We start from the raw sequence: 20164 nt of genomic DNA, 5'->3' as shown, positions 1-20164 counted from the left end.
ACTTTCCACTAAGATCAAGAACAAGATAAGGGTGCCCACTTTCACCACTCTTATTCAGCATAGTACTGAAAGTCCTAACCAGAGCAAGTAGACAATATTTACATAAATATTTATCTTTTTATTTGGTTCTTCCATCTACATCTTGGTCAGCAAGTCATATACAAAAACACATATACATGTATATATACAGAGCAGCTGCAGTCTAGGTCAGTGAAAAGAAAATTGATCTGCTCTTAAGTATGTTTAAAATAATTCTTATATTTTCATTTTGTGTAGCACCCTTCTGAAACTGTCATCCCAAGGAAATGCTGTAGTACAATTACAACACATCGTACCATGGTAACTTTTCCTTGGAGTATGTTTGGTTCTGTCTAAAACATCCATGGAGGCATTTGTTCCCTGCCAAAAGGTCCTTGATATTTGGTCCTGTCCTAAATGTCCACACTTAGTTTTGTTTGTTTATTTAAGTTTAGTGAGAGGAGGGGAGGCTGAGAGACAGACTCCCACATTCGCCCCAACCAGGATTCACCATTAAGCCCACTAGTGGGCAATGCTCTGCCCATCTGGGGCTGTTGTTCCATTGCTCAGCATCTGAGCCATTTTTAAGGGCCTGAGGCAGAGGCCACCAAACCATCCTCAGCACCCAAGGCCAACTTGCTCGAACCAATCAAGCTCAGGGGGGGAAGAGAGAGAAAGCAAAGTGTCCACACTTAGAAAACTTCCCTAATTTCAGAGAATCCATAATGTATGTTTATTTCTACTTTTGGCTTACAGGGTTCATACATGAAAAATACTGTGAAGTTTTATTAGTCCAATACTTTTGTTGTGGCTATATTGCCAATAATAACCCTTCTTGCTTCTGCAGCCTAGCTTGTAATGGTTCATGGGGGAGGCAGATGGGTCAGCCTGGACCAAATGTCCCTGTGGACATTTTGGACAGGATCAAATGTCTGCTAACCAAACATTTTCCCCCACTCTGTATGAAGTGCAGAAATATTTCTTCCAGACTGTACCTAACCATCATACTTGGAAGAATTTAGAAGAATTGAGGAAGGTGGACTTTCTTTGAAATCTAATCTTATAAATTTTCCCCCTTTCCCTAGGCCTAATGGGATGTAGAAAGCAATATACTAATGCCCTTATATAGGAATAATGTTGCTACATGAGTCTACAAAGAAGCAGTTCTGTTATTTCTAGAAAGGATAACTCATTCCAGAATTTACTGTATTTAGAATACAGTGTTTATGGTAAGCTTTGACCATCTGAAGTACCCCAGAGGAGGGCTATTAGGATGTTGAAGTTTACTCTGAGAAACCTTAGCAGAGACATGAAAATACATTTTTAATGTATTTAGAGGGCTATCAAATAAGTGAAGCAGATATATTTTTTATTTCTCTAGAAAATTAAACTATGACAATTTTTAAGAGCTCCACAGGATTAGATTTGGGTTCTACATGAGAAAAAGAAAAGTTCAATTAATATTGTCAACCATGGTGGGCAAAGAGAAAATGGCGACGGAGTAGATGGATGTTACAACTCCCACCTCCCAGAACCAAAGTGGATTACAACTTAACTTAGGAACAATCATATTGAAAAACCAACTTTGGACTAAACTAAGAGGAATCTATATAACCAAGTATCACTGAAGAAACCACACTGAGACTGGTAGGAAGAGCAATGATGCGGAAAGGGTGGCCCTGCTCACAGGAATGAGAGATGGCCCAGAGGGTCTCTCACGGCGGGGTCAGTTGCCTGGAGAGCTGTGAGTCCTCTGCCCCAGGACCGGAACCCCAGCCTGGAGCCCAAGACTAGAGGAGGCATATGGAAAGTATTTAGCTGAACGAAGAGCTGGGTTACTGTTTGCGAGAGGGAGACAGAACTCTCAAACCCAAGCTCCATCTTAAAGGGACCCCGCCGAAAACCTCATTCATAGCCACTTACCAGGGGCTCTAGAAGCAGGGAGTGCCAAGAGGACTGGAATTACAAGAGGAGAGTGTAGTGTCAGGGGCACAGGGAGAGACTGTGGGGAGAGCCACTCTGACCCCTGTACTGGGTCACTCCCAAAACCTAAAGTGGCCGTTTTTCCTGGGAGAACCAACGGCAGCAAAGGGAAGCAATTATCCCGCCCACCAGAGGCTCTCCTGCTCCAGTCAGTGCAAAGAGTCACTTAGAAGCAGGGGGCACATCAGGGACACAGGTTTTGAGTGCTGAGGTCTGGGCTACACCCCCCCCCCCAAATAGCTGAGTACCTTCTGAAGGGCGGGAGTGCTGGGCTGCGGGCATGGCAATTGGCCCACGTGGCAGGGGGCGGAGCCCAGCGAGGCAACCCATGCAGCAGCAGGGGATGGAGCCTGGCAAGGTAAGGTGTCACCCGCTCCCATGGGGGTGCGGAGCCCAGCAAGTCAGCCGGCATGCCCACGGGACAGCCCAAGCTGTGGCCTGTGAACCTGCGCTCCTGGCAGCGCCTGTGCTCGATTGCTCGAGGAGGCGGCAACAGCAGCAGGCCAGCGGAAAGACCACACCTCGGGAATAGAGGCCACACACACTGCCAAGAGTAGATAAAAGCGAGCCTAAGAATGCAGCTGATATTTACAACAGCATCTATGCCCACCAGAGGCAGCCACAAATTCTGGCTTGCCTGTAGCTCCAAGAAGGTTGCTAAGGGCCAGTCATAAGCAATGACCCCACTGGTCTGCACCAGGTTATGGCCGGAGAGGTCCAGGGCGGTTACATCCAGCAGCCAGATATGGAGAGCATCAGCTCAGGACCTAACAACCCTAATTAAAGTGGTATCTTAAGGAAGGGCTTTTCAAACCTGACCCAGCTAAGGCATAGAAAATGCTGTCACAAATAGCAAAAAGAGCAGTCGCAGCAAACAAGTAGCCCACAGCAAATTACAAACAACAGCTGAAGCCAACCCAAGAAGATCCAGAAACAACACAACTGAAAGCTGGAGTCAGACAACACCAACCCTATACTCAGCTAGCTACACAAACAGCACATTCAAAGGAGCAGTCTATACAAAGACAAAAAGGGAAGACAGAGAAATGCAATCCAAATGAATCAAGAGAAATCCCCAGAAAAAGAACTGAATAAGATGGAAATAAACAAGATACCAGATGCAGAGTTTAGAATAATGATTGTTAGGATGCACAAGGATCTTACAGCAACAATAGACAGACATAATGAGCACATAAATAAAGAGATTGCTGGCATCAAAAAGGACATTGAGTCTGACTGGGCGGTGGCACAGTAGGTAGAGCGTCACACTGGGATGCCAAAGACATGGTTTTGAGACCCCAAGTTTGCCAGTTTGAGCATGGGCTCATCTGGTTTGAGCAAAGCTCACCAGCTTGGACCCAAGGTTGCTGGCTCGAGCGAGGGGTTAATCGGTCTGCTGTAGCCCTATGGTCAAAGCACATATGAGAAAGCAATCAATGAACTACTAAGGTGTTGCATCAAAAAACTGATGATTGATGCTTCTCATTTCTCTCTGTTCCTCCCTGTCTGTCCCTCTCTCTGACTCTCTCTCTGTCTCTAAAATAACAAACAAAAAAAGACATTGAAATCATAAAAAAGAATCAGACAGAAATGACAAATACAGTATCAGAAATGAAGAATACACTATAAGGAATTAAAAGCAGGCTGGATGAAGAAGAGGATTGAATCAGTTATTTAGAGGATAAGATAAATGGAAGCAAAACATCTAAAAGAAAAGAGGATCAAAAAGTCTGAGGGAATTCTAAGAGAGCTCTGTGACAACATGAAGAGAAAGAACATCTGCACCATAGGGGTACTTGAAAGAGAAGAGAAAGAACAAGGGATCTGATTGAAGAAATCATAGCTGAAAACTTCCCTAAATTGATGAAGGAAAAAGTCACACAAGTTCAAGAAACACAGAGAATACCATTAAAGAGGAACCCAAAGAGACCTACACCAAGACACATCATAATTAAAATAACAAAGCTAAGAAATAAAGAATACTAAAAGCTGCAAGAGAAAAGCAATCAATCACCTACAAAGGAGCCCCCATAAGGATGATATCTGACTTTTTTCTTTAGGGGTATATATTCTCCTTTTTAATCTATTCTCAATGTGTATAAACTTATATGTACATACACTTTTTCTCAAAAGAATATTATATTGTACATAATACTGTGTCACAACTGTTTTTTTTCACTTGCCACATTGTTAGCCATATTTCCCTATGTTGCAGTATAATTAAAAGCTAATTTCCTTCTCTTTCTTTCATTTTTTTTCAAAGAAAACATGTCCAGGTTATCTTGTCGATCAATTATGTTGCATACCCATCACCCAAAGTCAGGTTATCCTCCGTCACCTTCTATCTAGTTTTCTTTGTGGGCCTCCCGCTCACCCTCCCCTATCCCTTCTCCCCCCCCCCCCATAACCACCACACTCTTGTCAATGTCTCTTAGTCTCGTTTTTATGTCCCACCTATGTATGGAATAATGCAGTTGTTGGTTTTTTCTGATTTACTTATTTCACTTCATGTAATGTTATCAAGATCCCACCATTTTGTTGTAAATGATCCGATGTCATCATTTCTTATGGCTGAATAGTATTCCATAGTGTATATGTGCCACATCTTCTTTATCCAGTCTTCTATTGAAGGGCTTTTTGGTTGATTCCATGTCTTGGTAACTGTGAACTATGCTGCAATAAACATGGGGCTGCATGTGTCTTTACATATCAGTGTTTCTGAGTTTTGGGGGTATATACCCAGTAGAGGGATTGCTGGGTCATAAGGTAGTTCTATTTTCAGTTTTTTGAGGAACCACCATACTTTCTTACATAATGGTTGTACTACTTTACAGTCCTACCAACAGTGAATGAGGGTTCCTTTTTCTCCGCAGCCTCTCCAACATTTGCTATTACCTGTCATGTTGATAATAGCTAATCTAACAGGTGTGAGGTGGTATCTCATTGCAGTTTTGATTTGCATTTCTCTAATAACTAAAGAAGATGAGCATCTTTTCATATATCTGTTGGCCGTTTGTATTTCTTCCTAGGAGAAGTGTCTGTTCATGTCCTCTTCCCATTTTTTTATTGGATTGTTTGTTTGTTTGTTGTTGAATTTTATGAGTTCTTTGTATATTTTGGATATTAGGCCCTTATCTGAGCAGTTGTTTGAAAATATCATTTCCCATTTAGTTGGTAATCTGTTTATTTTGTTGTCAGTTTCTCTTGCTGAGCAAAAACTTCTTAGTCTGATGTAGTCCCATTCATTTATATTTGCGTTCACTTCCCTTGCCTTTGGAGTCAAATTCATAAAATACTCTATAAAACCAAGGTCCATGAGTTTAGAACCTATGTCTTCTTCTATGTACTTTATTGTTTCAGGTCTTATACTTAGGTCTTTGATCCATTTTGAGTTAATTTTAGTACAAGGGGACAAACTGTAGTCAAGTTTCATTCTTTTGCATGTAGCTTTCCAGTTTTCCCAGCACCATTTGTTGAAGAGGCTTCTTTTCTCCATTGTGTGTTGTTGGCCCCTTTATCAAAAATTATTTGACCATATATATGTGGTTTTATTTCTGGACTTCTTATACTGTTCCATTGTTCTGAATGTCTATTTTTCTGCCACCATGCTGTTTTAATTGTCATGGCTCTATAATATAGTTTGAAGTCAGGTATTGTAATGCCTCCAGCTTTGTTTTTTTTCTTTAGGATTGCTTTAGCTATTCGGGGTTTTTTTATAGTTCCATATAAATCTGATGATTTTTTTTGTTCCATTTCTTTAAAAAATGTCATTGGAATTTTGATGGGAATTGCATTAAATTTGTATATTACTTTGGGTAATATGGTCATCTTGATCATATTCTTCCTATCAAAGAACAAGGAATATTCTTCCATCCCATTGTATCTTTTTCGATTTCCCTTAACAATGCTTTGTAGTTTTCATTATATAGGTCCTTTACATTCTTTGTTATGTTTATTCCTAGGTATTTTTTGTTGTTGTTGTTGCAATCCTGAAGGGGATTATTTTTTTGAGTTCGTTCTCAAATGTTTCATTGTTGGCATATAGAAAGGCTATGTACTTTTGTATGTTAATTTTGTATCCTGCGACCTTACTGTATTGGCTTATTGTTTCTAGTAGTTTTTTTGTAGATTCTTTGGGATTTTGATGTATAGGATCATGTCATCTGCAAAAAGTGATACCTTTACTTCTTCTTTTCCAATATGGATGCCTTTTATTTCTTTCTCTTGTCTGATTGATCTGGCTAGAACCTCTAGTACCATATTAAATAAGAGTAGAAAGAGTGGACACCCCTGTCTTGTTCCTGATTTAAGGGAGAAAGCCTTCAGTTTTTTGCCATTTAATATGATGTTTGCTGATGGTTTATTATATATGGCCTTTATCATGTTGAGATATTTTCCTTTTATACCCATTTTGTTGAGAGTCTTAAATGTAAAATTGTGTTGTATTTTATCGAATGCCTTTTCTGCATCTATTGATAAGATCATGTGGTTTTTGTTCTTTGTTTTGTTGATATGGTGTATTACATTAACCGTTTTACGTATGTTGAACCATCCTTGAGATTCTGGGATGAATCCCACTTGATCATGATGTATTATTTTTTAATATGTTGTATTCGATTTGCTAGTATTTTGTTTAGTATTTTAACATCTGTATTCATTAGAGATATTGGTCTGTAGTTTTCTTTTTGGGGGTTGTCCTTGCCTGGTTTCGGTATGAGAGTTATATTGGCCTCATAAAATGTGTTTGGAAGTATTGCTTCTTCTTCAATTTTTTGGAAGACTTTGAATAGAATAGGAACCAAGTCTTATTTGAATGTTTGATAGAATTTGCTAGTATAACTGTCTGGGCCTGGACTTTTATTTTGGGGGAGGTTTTTAATAGTTTTTTTCTATTTCTTTTCCACTAATTGGTCTGTTTAGGCTTTCTTCTTCTTCTTGACTCAGTCTACGAAGGTTATATTGTTCTAGGAATTTCTCCATTTCTTCTAGATTGTTGAATTTAGTGGCATAAAGTTTTTCATAGTATTCTACAATAATTCTTTGTATATCTATGATATCCGTGGTGATTTCTCCTCTTTCATTTTGGATTTTTTTATATGAATCCTTTCTCTTTTTTCCTTGGTAAGTCTTGCCAAGGATTTGTCAATTTTGTTGATCTTTTCAAAGAACCAGCTCCTTGTTCTATTAATTTTTTTTATAGCTTTTCTGTTCTCTATTTCATTTATTTCTGCTCTGATTTTTTTTTCTGCTTTGATTTTTATTATCTCCTTTCTTCGGCTGGTTTTGGGTTGTCTTTGTTTTTCCTTTTCCAGTTCGTTAAGGTATGAAATTAAGTGGTTTACTTGGGCTCTCTTGTTTGTTCATAAAGGCCTGAAGTGATATGAACTTCCCTCTTTTCACTGCTTTTGCTGCATCCCATAGATTCTGATATGTTGTATTGTCATTTTCATTTGTCTGTATATATCTTTTGATCTCGGCGCTTATTTCTTCTTTGACCCATTCATTTTTTAAAAGTATGTTATTTAGTTTTTATATTTTTGTGGGGGGTTTTTTCCTCTTTTGTGCAGTTGAATTCTACTCAAGGCTTTATGATCAGAAAATATGCTTGGTACAACTTCGATTTTTCTGAATTTGCTGATGTTATTTTTGTGGCCCAACATATGGTCAATTCTTGATAATGATTTATGTACACTGGAGAAAAATGTATACTCTGTCACTGTGGGATGAAATGTCCTGTAGATTTCTATCATATCCAGGTGCTCTAGTGTTTTGTTTAAGGCCAATATATCTTTATTGATTCTCTGTTTGGATGACCAATCTAGAGCCATCAGTGGTGTATTGAGGTCTCCAAGTATGATTGTGTTTTTGTCAGTTTTTGTTTTTAGGTCAATAAGTAGCTGTCTTATATATTTTAGTGCTCCTTGGCTTGGTGCATATATATTAAGAATTGTTATGTCCTCTTGATAGCTTCCCCTTAATCATTATGAAATGACCATTTTTATCTCTGATTACTTTTGCTGTCTTGTAGTCAGCATTATCAGATATGAGTATTGCTACGCCTGCTTATTTTTTTTTTTGGATGTTATTTGCTTGGAGTATTGTTTTCCAGCCTTTCACTTTGAATTTGTTTTTGTCCTTGTTACTTAGATGAGTTTCTTGTAGGCAGCATACAGTTGGATTCTCTTTTTTAATCCATTCTGCTACTCTGTGCCTTTTGATTGGTGAGTTTAATCCGTTTACCTTTAGTGTAACTATTGACACTTGTGGATTCCCTATTCCCATTTTATACATTGCTTTCTGTCAGTTTTGTGTCTTGTTTGATTCTTCTCTTTTGTTTTGTTTGGTTGTATTTTTTCCTCTGTTGCTATCTTTTTTAAATCATGTGCTTCTGTGGTGGTTTTTTCAATGGTGGTTACCATTAAGTAATGAAAAGGGTTCCTACCCTGGTCATTGTAATGCACTATCTTGTGAGTACTTCTGTGCTCCAGCGTCCTTCGCTACTGTTAATTTTTATCCTCTCCCCTTTTTTTATTTGTTTTTGTTGTCACAGTTTAAATTTGGTTTTATTGTTTTCTTGGTGGAGCTTTTCCTTGTGGTTTTGTTTTGTTTTGTTCTTTGTATCTGTTTGGAAAACCCCCTTTAGTAATTCCTGGAGTGGGAGTTTTCTGATGATAAATTCCCTCATCTTTTCTGTACCTGTGAATGTTTTTATTTCTCCTTCGTATTTGAAGGATATCTTTGATGGGTATAGTATTCTTGGCTGAAAGTTTCTCTCTTCCAGGACTTTAAATATTGGGGTCTACTCTCTTCTAGCTTGTAGAGTTTCTGTTGAGAAATCTGATGATAATCTAATGGGCCTTCCTTTATATGTTGTATCCTTCTTTTCCCTGGCTGCCTTGAGAATTTTTTCTTTGTCATTAGTTTGTGCCAATTTCATTATGATATGCCTTGGAGTAGGTTTGTTGGGGTTGAGAAAACTCGGAGTTCTGTTTGCTTCTTGAATTTGAGGCTTTAGTTTTTTCCACAGGCTTGGGATGTTCTCATCTATTATTTGTTTGAATATGTTCTCCATTCCATTTTCTCTCTCTTCTCCCTCTGACATACCTATTATTCTTATGTTATTCTTCTTGATGGAGTCAGACAATTCCCGTAGGGCTTTCTCATTTTTTATAATTTTTGAGTCTCTTTCTTCTTCTCTCTGTTGTGCCTCAAGTTGCTTGTCTTCTATTTCACTAATCGTACCTTCTATCTGGCCTGTTCTATTAGCTAAGCTTGTTACCTCGTTTTTCAGCTCGTAAATTGAGTTTTTTATCTCTGTTTGAATTGTTTTCATAGTTTCAGTTTCCTTGGTAATATATTCTTTGTGTTCGTTGAGTTGTTTTCTAAGCTCCCTAAATTGTCTTTCTGTGTTTTCTTGTGTATCTCTGAGTATTTTTAGGATTTCTATTTTAAATTCTCTGTCATTTAGCTTCAAGGTTTCCAATATATTAAATTTTTTCTCCATAGACTTTTTCTCATCTATTTGCACTACCTCTCTGTCTTTTGTATCCATGATATTCTATTTCCTTTTCCTTAATGGCATCTGAAGGTGGTTTTGTTGATAGTACTAATGAGAATTAATAAAGATTAAGAAGTTTTAAAAAATTAAAAAATTTTAAAAATTATTTCCCTTTTTTTTTTCACTCCTCTCCCCTCCCCTCCTTTTTGAGAGAATATTGTGGTGAACTGTGAATTATATTGTGCTAAATAGAACAAAAACTACCTATAATGGAGGGCCTGAGTTGGGGAGAAATTATAAAGGGGCAAAAAAAAGGGGTTATGGACCCACAAAATGCAAAAAAGGAAAAAATTTGGGTCAAGAATAAAATGATTTTCTTTTAAGTGATAGTTAACTAAGAGATATAATGAGAGGTATAAGGCGGAAACATGAAAAAAGGAAAAAAATATTAGAAAGTTACTATTGTATTGAGTGGAGTAAAAACTAGATAAAATGGAGAGCCAGAGTTGGGAGCACTGCTAGTGAGTTAAAAATGCAAAATAAAGCCTGACCTGTGGTGGCGCAGTGGATAAAGTGTCGACCTGGAAACGCTGAGGTCACCGGTTCGAAACCCTGGGCTTGCCTAGTCAAGGCAATATGGAAGTTGATGCTTCCTGCTCCTCCCCCCTTCTCTCTCTATCTCTCTCCTCTCTATAATGAATAAATAAAATCTAAAATAAAATAAATAAAATTTAAAAAAAGCAAAATAAAAAACCCCCGAAGCACCACAAAGAAAAATTTGAGTCCCAAATAAAATAATTTGTTCGTGATTGAGGATTGAATGAGAGGAAAAGTAAAGGAGAAAAGAAGAAACTAATATATAGGGAGAAAAAAAGAAAGAGGCAAACACAAAAAGAACAAAAGAAGAGAGAGAGAGAGAAAGTTAAAGGTTTTGGAGTGCAACCCTTATAGAGAGAGAGGAAGAGGAAAGGAAAGATAATGAGAGTCGTAACACTTGTTGGTAGTGTAGTTCAAGGAGAGGAGAGAGTAAGACCGGCAGAGACTCAAATGACCAAATTGGAAAAGGAAGAAAATAATCAAGACAAGAAGATAAGAGAAACAAACGAACAAATATAATAAAATGGGATAGGTTATAAAGTTTGTGGATTTTTCTTGATTTTGAGAGGTTATCTTCTTGCTCTTTCTTTTCTCTCCCTCTTCCTGTTTGGTGACTCTGTACCCCGGGTTCTGCCCCTGTGGCACGTTTAGGTTGAGGTTTGCAGTTGATAAGTCTCTATAGCAATGTCATATATTGGGCTTCAGTCCCGTTGGCAGTCGAGGCTCATAGCATTTGCAGGCTCCGACAATGAGTAAGTCCGTTTTTCCGGAGCCTCTCTCCTAGTCTTTCCTTCCTGAATTAGCAGCCTGATGATCCAGCTATAGGGTTGCTGTTGCCTCTGCCTTTGAGTTTAGTGTTGAACTGCTGGAGGCTCCAAGGATAGATTTTTCTGTCTATGGTTGAAGATTTTGTTGAATTTTGGGGGAAATTTATCAGTATTGCTCCTTACGGTGCCTTTTCTCTGACATTACCAATATCTGACTTTTCAACAGAAACACTTGAGGCCAGAAGGGAATGGCAAAAAATATTCAAAGCAATGCAAAACAAGAGCCTACAACCAAGACTTCTCTATCCAACAAGGCTATTGTTTAAAATTGAGGGAGAAATAAAAAGTGGGAAACAAAAACAAAACAAAACTCAAAGAATTCATTAAAACCAAATAAATGCTGCAAGAAATGTTAAGGCGCCTGTTGTAAAAAGAATAAAAGGAAAAAAATCTAGTAAAGAGAGATGTAGATTTAAAGAATAAAATGGCAATAAGCAACCACATATCAATAATAACCTTAAGTGTAAATGGATTAAATGCTCCAATCAAAAGACATAGGGTAGCTGCGTGGATAAGAAAACAGGACACGTAAATATGCTATCTACAAGAGACCCACCTCAGAACAAAAGATACACATAAACTGAAAGTAAAGGGATGGAAAAAAATATTTCATGCAAATGGAAATGAAAAAAGCTGGGGTAGCAATACTTATATCTGACAAAATAGACTTTAAAACAAAGGTTATATTAAGCGATAAAGGTCACTACATAATGCTAAAGGGAGCAATACAACAGGAAGATAACCATTATAAATATCTATGCGCCTAATATAGGAGCACCTTAATATATAAAGCAGATTTTGATGGACATAAAGGGCGATATCAACAGCAATACTATAATAGTAGGGGATTTCAATACCTCACTAACATCACTAGATAGATCCTCACGAAAGAAAATTAACAAAGGAACAGTAGCCTTAAAGGACACATTAGATCAACTGGATTTAATAGCTATCTTCAGAACCTTTCACCCTAAAACAGCAGAATATACATTCTTTTCAAGTGCTCATGGTACATTCTCTAGGATAGACCACATGTAAGGGCACAAAAGTGATCTCAACAACTATAAGATTGAAATCATATCAAGAATCTTCTCTGATCACAATGGCATGAAACTAGAAATCAACCACAACAGGAAAACTGAAAAATACTCAAACACTTGGAAACTAAATAGCATGTTATTAAATAACGAATGAGTTAACAATGAGATCAAAGAAGAAATTTTAAAATTCCTAGAAAAGAATGATAATGAGCATGCAACAACTCACAATTTATGGGACATAGCAAAAGCAGTCCTGAGAGGGAAGTTCATAGCATTACAGGCATACCTTAAGAACTTAGAAAAAGCTTAAATAAACAACCCTGCATTTATAAGAACTTGAAAAAGAACAGCAAGGAAAGCCCAGAGGTAGTAGAAGGAAGGAAATAGTAAAGATCAGAGCAGAAATAAATGACATAGAGGTTAAAAGAACAATACAGAGTATCAATGAAACCAGGAGCTGGTTGTTTGAAAAGGTAAACAAGATCGATGAACCCTTATCCAGGCTCACCAAGAAAAAAAGAGGACTCAAATAAATAAAATTAGAAATGAGAGTGGAGAGATAACAACTGACACAACAGAAATACAAAGGATTGTAAGAAGATACTATGAAGAACTATATGCCAAAATATTAACCTAGGTGAAATAGACAAATTCCTTGAAACATATAATCTTTCAAAAATCAATCTGGAAGAATCAGAAAACCTAAACAGACCAATTATAACAAATGAGATCGAAACAGTTATCAAAAAACTGCCAACAAACAAAAGCCCTGGGCCAAAAGGCTTCACAGGTGAATTCCACCAAATATTCATAGAAGAACTAACTCGTATCCTTCTCAAGTTATTTCAAAAAATTCAAGAGGAGAGAACACTTACAAGCTCCTTTTATGAGGCAAGCATAATTCTGATTCTAAAACTGGGCAAAGACAACACAAAGAAAGAATATTATAGGCCTATATCCCTGATGAATTTAGATACTAAAATCCTCAACAAAATATTAGCAAACTAGATCCAGCAATACATGAAAATAATTATATATCATGATCAAGTGGGATTTATTCTGGGGAGGCAAGGCTGGTATAGTATTTGCAAATCAATCAATGTGATTCATCACATAAACAAAGGGAAGGAGAAAAACCACATAATAATATCAATAGATGCAGAAAAAGCATTTGATAAAATCCAGCACCCATTTATGATCAAAACTCTCAGCAAAGTGGGAATACAGGGAACATACCTCAACATGATAAAGGTTATCTATGTCAAACCCACAGCCAACGTCATACTCAATGGGCAAAAATTAAAAGAAATCCCCTTAAGATCAGGAACAAGTCAGGGGTGCCCCCTTTCACCATTCTTATTCAACATAGTTCTCAAAGTCCTAGCCACCAGCAATCAGAGAAGAAGGAGAAATAAAAGGCATTCAAGTTGAAAAAGAAGAAGTAAAACTATCATTATTTGCAGATGATATGATACTGTATATAGAGAACCCTAAAGTCTCAGTCAAAAAACTACTGGACCCGATAAATGAATTCAGAAAGGTGGCAGTATATAAAATTAATAGTAATCAGAGGCATTTTTATACACGAACAATGAACAGTCAGAAAGAGAAATTAAGGAAACAATCCCCTTCACTGTTGCAAAAAAAAATAAAGTACCTAGTAGTAAATTTTACCAAGGAGATTAAAGACTTATACTTGGAAAATTATAAAACATTTATAAAAGAAATCAAGGAAAATACAAACATGTGGAAGCATACACCGTGTTCATGAATAGAAAGAATAAACATCATTAAAATGTCTATATTACCCAAAGCAATTTATAAATTCAATGCAATACCAATGACATACTTCAAAGATATAGAACACACATTCCAAAAATTTATATGGAACCAAAAATGAACACGAATAGCCTTAGCAATCTTGAAAAAGAAGAATAAAATGGGTGGTATGACACTTCCTGATATCAAGTTATACTACAAGGCCATCATACTCAAAACAGATTGAGCCTGACCAGGTGGTGGTGCTGTGGATAGAGCGTCAGACTGGGATGCGGAGGACCCAGATTCGAGACTCCGAGGTCTCCAGGTTGAGCACAGGCTCATCTGGTTTGAGCAAGGCTCACCAGCTTGAGCCCAAGGTCACTGGCTCGAGCAAGGAGTCACTCAGTTTGCTGTACCCCCTCCTCCCGGTCAAGGCACATATAAGAAAACAATCAAGGAACAACTAAGGTGATGCAACGAAGAATTGATGCTTCTCATTTCTCTCCCTTCCTGTCTGTCCCTATCTGTTCCTCTGTCTGTCACCAAAAAAACAACCCCCCCCCCAAAAAAAAACAAACAGCTTGATACTGGCATAAGAACAGGCATATAGATCAATGGAACAGTATAGAGATCCCAGAAATAAACCCATACCTTTACGGACAATTGATATTTGACAAAGGAGGCAAGGAAATACAATGGAGTAAAGCTAGCCTCTTTAACAAATGGTGTTGGGAAAATTGGACAGCTACCTGCAAAAGAATGGAACTAGATCACCAACTTACACCATTCACAAAAATGAACTCAAAATAGATAAAAGACTTAAATGTAAGTCTTGTAACCACAAGCATATTAGAAGAAAACATAGGCAGTAAGTTCTCCAACATCTCTCGCAGCAATGTATTTGCTGATTTATCTCCACGGGCAAGTGAAATAAAAGACAGGATGAACAAATGGGAGTATATCGAACTAGAAAGCTTTTGCACCGCTAAAGACAATAGGAACAGAGGAAAAAGACAAACCACACAATGGGAGAACATATTCAACAATACATCTGATAAGGGTTTAATAACCAAAATTTATAAAGAACTTGTAAAACTCAACACCAAGAAGATAAACAATCCAATCAAAAAATGAGCAAAAGAAATGAATAGACACTTTTCCAAAGAGGACATACAGATGGCCAATAGGCATATGAAAAAATGTTCAAAATCACTAATCAGTAGAGAAATGCAAATTAAAACCACAATGAGATACCACCTTACACCTGTCAGAATGGCGCTCATCAACAAAACAACACAGAATAAGTGCTGGCGAGGATGTGGAGAAAAGGGAACCCTCCTGCACTGCTGGTGGGAATGCAGACTGGTGCAGCCACTGTGGAAAACAGTATGGAGATTCCTCAAAAAATTAAAAATCGAACTGCCTTTTGACCCAGCCATTCCACTTTTAGGAATATATCCCAAGAATACCTATCACTGATTCAAAAGAAGATATGCTCCCCCATGTTTATGGCCTCATTGTTCACAATAGCGAAGATCTGGAAACAGCCCAAGTGTCCATCAGTGGATGCATGGAATAAAAAGCAGTGGTACATATAGTCAATGGAATACTATGGGGCCATGAAAAAGAAGGAAATCTTACCTTTTGCGACAACATGGATGGACCTGGAAACTATTATGTTAAGTGAAATAAACCAGGCAGAGAAAGAAAAATATTATATGACCTCACTCATTTGAGGAACGGAATAGAGGCAGAGGCGGGGTCACAGGGACCAGAGGGAAAGGGGATGAGAGGATGGGATCCAAGAAGGGAAAGAGATTAGTGAAGTTATATATACATAACACTGTGTCCTAGATAGCAAGAAAGCAAATCCTGGAGAGAAGGGGAGAAGGTGTTAGGAGGAGGTGAGTTGGGATGTTGAGGGTAACATGGAGGTTGAGGGGAGATATATTCGGTGGGACACTTGAATTTATGTAAACAAATTAAAATCCATAAAAATTTAAAATATATATATATTGTCAACCATGGTTAGATTTCAGAACTGGTGACCTTTCTCTCAAATAATCAAAGGTTATATGATCATCCTTACAAATTTCAGTAGTCAAGTTGTTCACTGAATAGAGGTTCATTATGTTCTAAAGTCTTTTCCTAACTCAGAGTTCTCTGATATTGCATATTAATAACTCACTTGTCCTACAGCATCATTTAAGAACAGGAATAGCACAGGAAGAATTCTGTGGTGGGATAGTCTAACCAACAGAAAATAAGAAACTTGTTTAGAATCTAACGTATTCATTTTTTGTTCATTCCATCAGTGCTTCCAAAAAGGGATTTAAGACATAGTGACTCATTATGTTGTTGGAAGAAACAGAATTAAATCCCTAATCAGTGCACTTTCTGTCAAAGAACAATAGCTGAAACAGCCATGAAAATCTATTGTTGCTATCTGATTATTTTTATTTACAAATAAAATTTAATGGGATGACATTGATCAATAAGAGTACATAGGTTTCAGGTGAACATCTCTATACCATTTGAACTGTTGATTGTGTTGTGTGCCCAGCACTCAAAGTCAAATCATTTCCGATCACTGTATATTTGTCCCTCCTTACTCTCTTTTCCTCATCCTCCTCCCGCTGGTAACCACTTCACTTTTATCTGTGTCCATGAGTCTCAGTTTTATGTCTCACCCGTGTGGGGTATATATTTGTCCCTCTTTATTCCTCCCCCACATTTGACTTATTTCACATAGGAAAAAAGTGCTTTTTTCCCTTCTTTTTCTAAAGCAAAGTAGAAAAATTGATGCTTCAAAGAACAGGCTAGAGTTGTTATTATTGTTAATAATGAAAGAATATGAAAATGGGCCCTGGATGGCTGGCTCAGTGGATTGAGCATCGACCCAGCATATGGATGTCCTGAGTTCGATCCCCAGTCAAGGCACACAAGAGAAGTGACCATCTGCTTCTCTTCACCTCCCTTTCCTCTTCTTTCATTCTTCCCTTCTTGCAGCCAGCGGCTTGACTGCTTTGAGCATCTGCCCCAGGCATTGAGAATAGCTCAGTTGATTTGAGCATCAGCCCCAGACAAGGTTTGCCGGGTGAGTCTCAGTCAGGGCGCATGTGGGAGTCTGTCTCTATCTCCCACACACACACACTTAAAAATATATATATATATACATATATATATATAAATGGATACTTAAACTGGAACAGACCTAATCATTAGGGCCTAATGTATCTCCATTTCTTAGTGGCAAAGATTCTCTTGGAATTCTGAGTAATGAACTTTGCATAGAATCTTATTGTTTTAATCAGTTCTAACATGTTAAGATCATTTTGTACATTGTATAGAAGTAGATTATGCTGTTAACTTGGAAAGGTTAAAAGTGCACTGTTCACTCTATAAGTAGCTGGGGATTTAAATTTTTCTTTCTCATTGATTAATGTCACCCCATTAAATTTAATTTTCTTTAAAAAAAATTTCCTTTCTCAGTACCTTTCTGTGGAAGTAGGTTGTGAGTTAGCATAAACACAAGGCTCCCTAATGCTTTCCAGAGCAGCTGGATTTCAAAATGACTCTGAAGCCTACCTTTCAGAGGAGACAAGGAAGTACAAGAGAATTGCCTAATATCATATTCCTTGTAGCATATTTCACTTAAAGCAAGCTGGTTTTTTGCTTATCTTAAACACTTTGACAAGATCAGCAGATGAAGATTGACTAGGCTGAGAGAACTTCCCTGATAAACTGGTAACTCCTAAATGAGAATGTGCTGCAAGGTTGCTGCTTGATTTGACTTATTAGTGACCAGTGTATACAAGCTCAGCCTCTAGAATGTTAGCACATTACTTTAGTAAACACTGAGTAGCCCCACAGAAAGCAAATACTCTGTTTTAAAGCAGGTAAGCCAGGATAAAAGGTACAGAAACTTCAGGCAGTACAGGATGTGCTGTTTGGTAAACTGAATTTTATTAGTTGTAAGAGGACATATGATGGCTAGAGTAGCTCAGTCATTTAAATGATGTGGGCACATGCCTTCACAGAACTTACAGGAGTGTGATAATAAAAGATGATAAAGCTGAACTTTTAAGCCTTCTGTATAACCTCTGTAATCGGTGGAGATAGGAATGGAAAAGCTGCTTTAATTCATTTGTGGCAACATTTTGACTGGCTCTTGAGAAATTTTTCCCTATTTCTATTCATTTGGACTGTATTCCTCCTGATGTTGTGATGCCACCTCCTCTGTCACCCCTTCCTTTCTGTTCTCTTTCAACAGCATTCTACCCTTTCTTCACTCTTCTCCCTAACCCTCAGTCCTCCTTGGGCAACTTCATTCCAGGCTCTTTGCAGCTCACCACACTTAAGCTAATAAATGACTCTTAGCTTCACTCCTGTCTTCTCAGGTTCGATCCATATTTCCAACAATCTCCTGAGCATTTTCATCTGAATATGCTGTTGACCCCTTGAATTCAGCAAAACTGATCTGATCTTGTTTTATTTCTCAAACCTTTTACATCTATCATATCTCTTGGTTAATGACGTGCAAGCTACCCAGCAGCCTAAGCCGGTCCTGCTGTCATCCTTTTTCACTCTGAATTCATCACAGCTAATTAATCATTAAGTTGTATTATTTCCACCTCGTTATTTCAAATTTGTTTCCTCCTCTCCGTTACCATTGCCATCATCTTGCTTCATGTTTAACGTTTATAAGACCTTCAGTGATCTCTGCTGCTGGTTCATGTTTTCCAATTCATCCTCCACACTGTAGCCAAAAAAGTCCTTTATAAATGCCTGTTTGATTGTGTCACCCCTCTACTTAGAACTTTCGGTGACTTGGTATTGTTTGCAGTTGTTACAATCTCAAGTATTTACAAGGATTAAGCAAATAATATATGTGAGTGAAGTGGGCCAAGTGTGAGACAAGGGGAGAATAGGAGAGTGCATTCCTGTCTAAAGAAATTCATATTCAGAATTTTTAAAAACATCTCCAGTCCTGAGAATCTAATGTTGCCTAGGACTCCAGTTAGTGCAGCCAAGTCTAAACTACTGATTATGGCGTATGCAATGTTTCTCTGATAGTAGATTTGTCTTTGAGATGAACAACTTGGAACTCTCAGCTGTTACAGAGACAGTTGTAACCAGTGAGTCATGTTGTTGTTTTTGTTTCTAGGTCAGAACATACCAGAGTAAAGAGTTATGTGTTTATTATTGTTTAAGCGCCACAGTCTTCATACTGGGGACCATGAAGCCAAATGAAAAGTTTGTGGGCTTTGGAATCAACATTGACCCAGGTTCACTTGCCAGTTCTGTCACATAGTAACTGTGTGATTTTGAGCCACTCATTTAGTGGCTTTGAGCTTCAATTTTCTCCTCTAATTTAAAAATATAAAGGCTTTCAGGATTTAGAATACAGTATCAATTAGCCAACAGCTTTAAATTTTCCAGCTCAATGTTTCCACCTCTCTTCAGTAGGAGATAGCATCTAGCACCTAGACAGGTAGGGAAAATTTAAGACGTGGCAATTAATAATACAAAAATTGAATTTCCCTACGGTGCATTTTTTTAGCAATTGTACCTGTGGCCTAAAGAAAAGCAAACCAGTTGGAAGCCATCATCCAGTGAGGCAGTTGGAAGCAGACAGGCACATGATTTGCCCATGCAACTGAAAACCAGGAGCTTCACAGCCGAAGCTGGCTCTCGAGCTGAAAGTGGAATTCAGGCCCAGAAATTCAATTTGCTGTTAACAAATTCCTGAGCAAGACTTTCTACAACTATGCATAATGTACCGAGCTCTCTTTTTTTTTTTTTGTCTACAATCTTTTAAATTTTTTTAGTAAAAATTATAACTAAAATTTAATTCAATAACATTAGGATATTTTATTTTGGTTCTCTACAACTACATAAATTTGAAGCACCAAAGGAGGGAAGTAAACTACTTAGTTTCTTTGCCGGAACATTCAGCACACGGAAAGGAAGGAGAGCTATTATATTTATATATTTTTCCAATGCATAAGTATATTCTGTTTTGATTGATCTGGGAACAGTAAGCTCTTAAAGAGCTTTCATCATTCATTTAAGAGGAAGAAAATATACCGTCTTCTCAGACTTTGCATTTTTTTATTTTATTTTGTTTTTTAAACTTCATCTTAATTTTAACATTTAAGTATACTTTACTGAGTAATTTTATGCCCAACTGACATGGTTGAAGTAGAATGCTGAACAGCTGACAGTATGCTTTTCAGCCCTACCACAGGGCTATTGTGACTATTAGAAACTGGTACAGATAATAACTTAGTGGCAGAATGACATCCATTGAACTCCTGATTGTACTTTAAAAAGGGAGAGACTAGAAAGAACAAAATAGAAAGCTAGTTTGTTTTTAAAAACAGGACAAAGACTTAAGAGTTTTACTTCTTTGCAGCAATAGTCTCACCCCAGACAGA

The 20164-nt window shown here is 37.6% G+C and overlaps 1 protein-coding gene across 4 annotated transcripts in view; it reads left to right on the top strand.

Moving 5' to 3' along the window:
* The window catches only part of MICU1 (mitochondrial calcium uptake 1), a 263629-nt gene that overhangs the window by 130306 nt on the left and 113159 nt on the right, over window positions 1-20164 (top strand). The window lies entirely within an intron of this gene.

This window comes from Saccopteryx leptura, chromosome 9 (genome assembly GCF_036850995.1).
Source record: "Saccopteryx leptura isolate mSacLep1 chromosome 9, mSacLep1_pri_phased_curated, whole genome shotgun sequence".
Lineage (NCBI taxonomy): Eukaryota > Metazoa > Chordata > Mammalia > Chiroptera > Emballonuridae > Saccopteryx > Saccopteryx leptura.
Note: the sequence above shows the minus strand (reverse complement) of the source record. Positions and strands in the feature narration are given on the sequence as shown.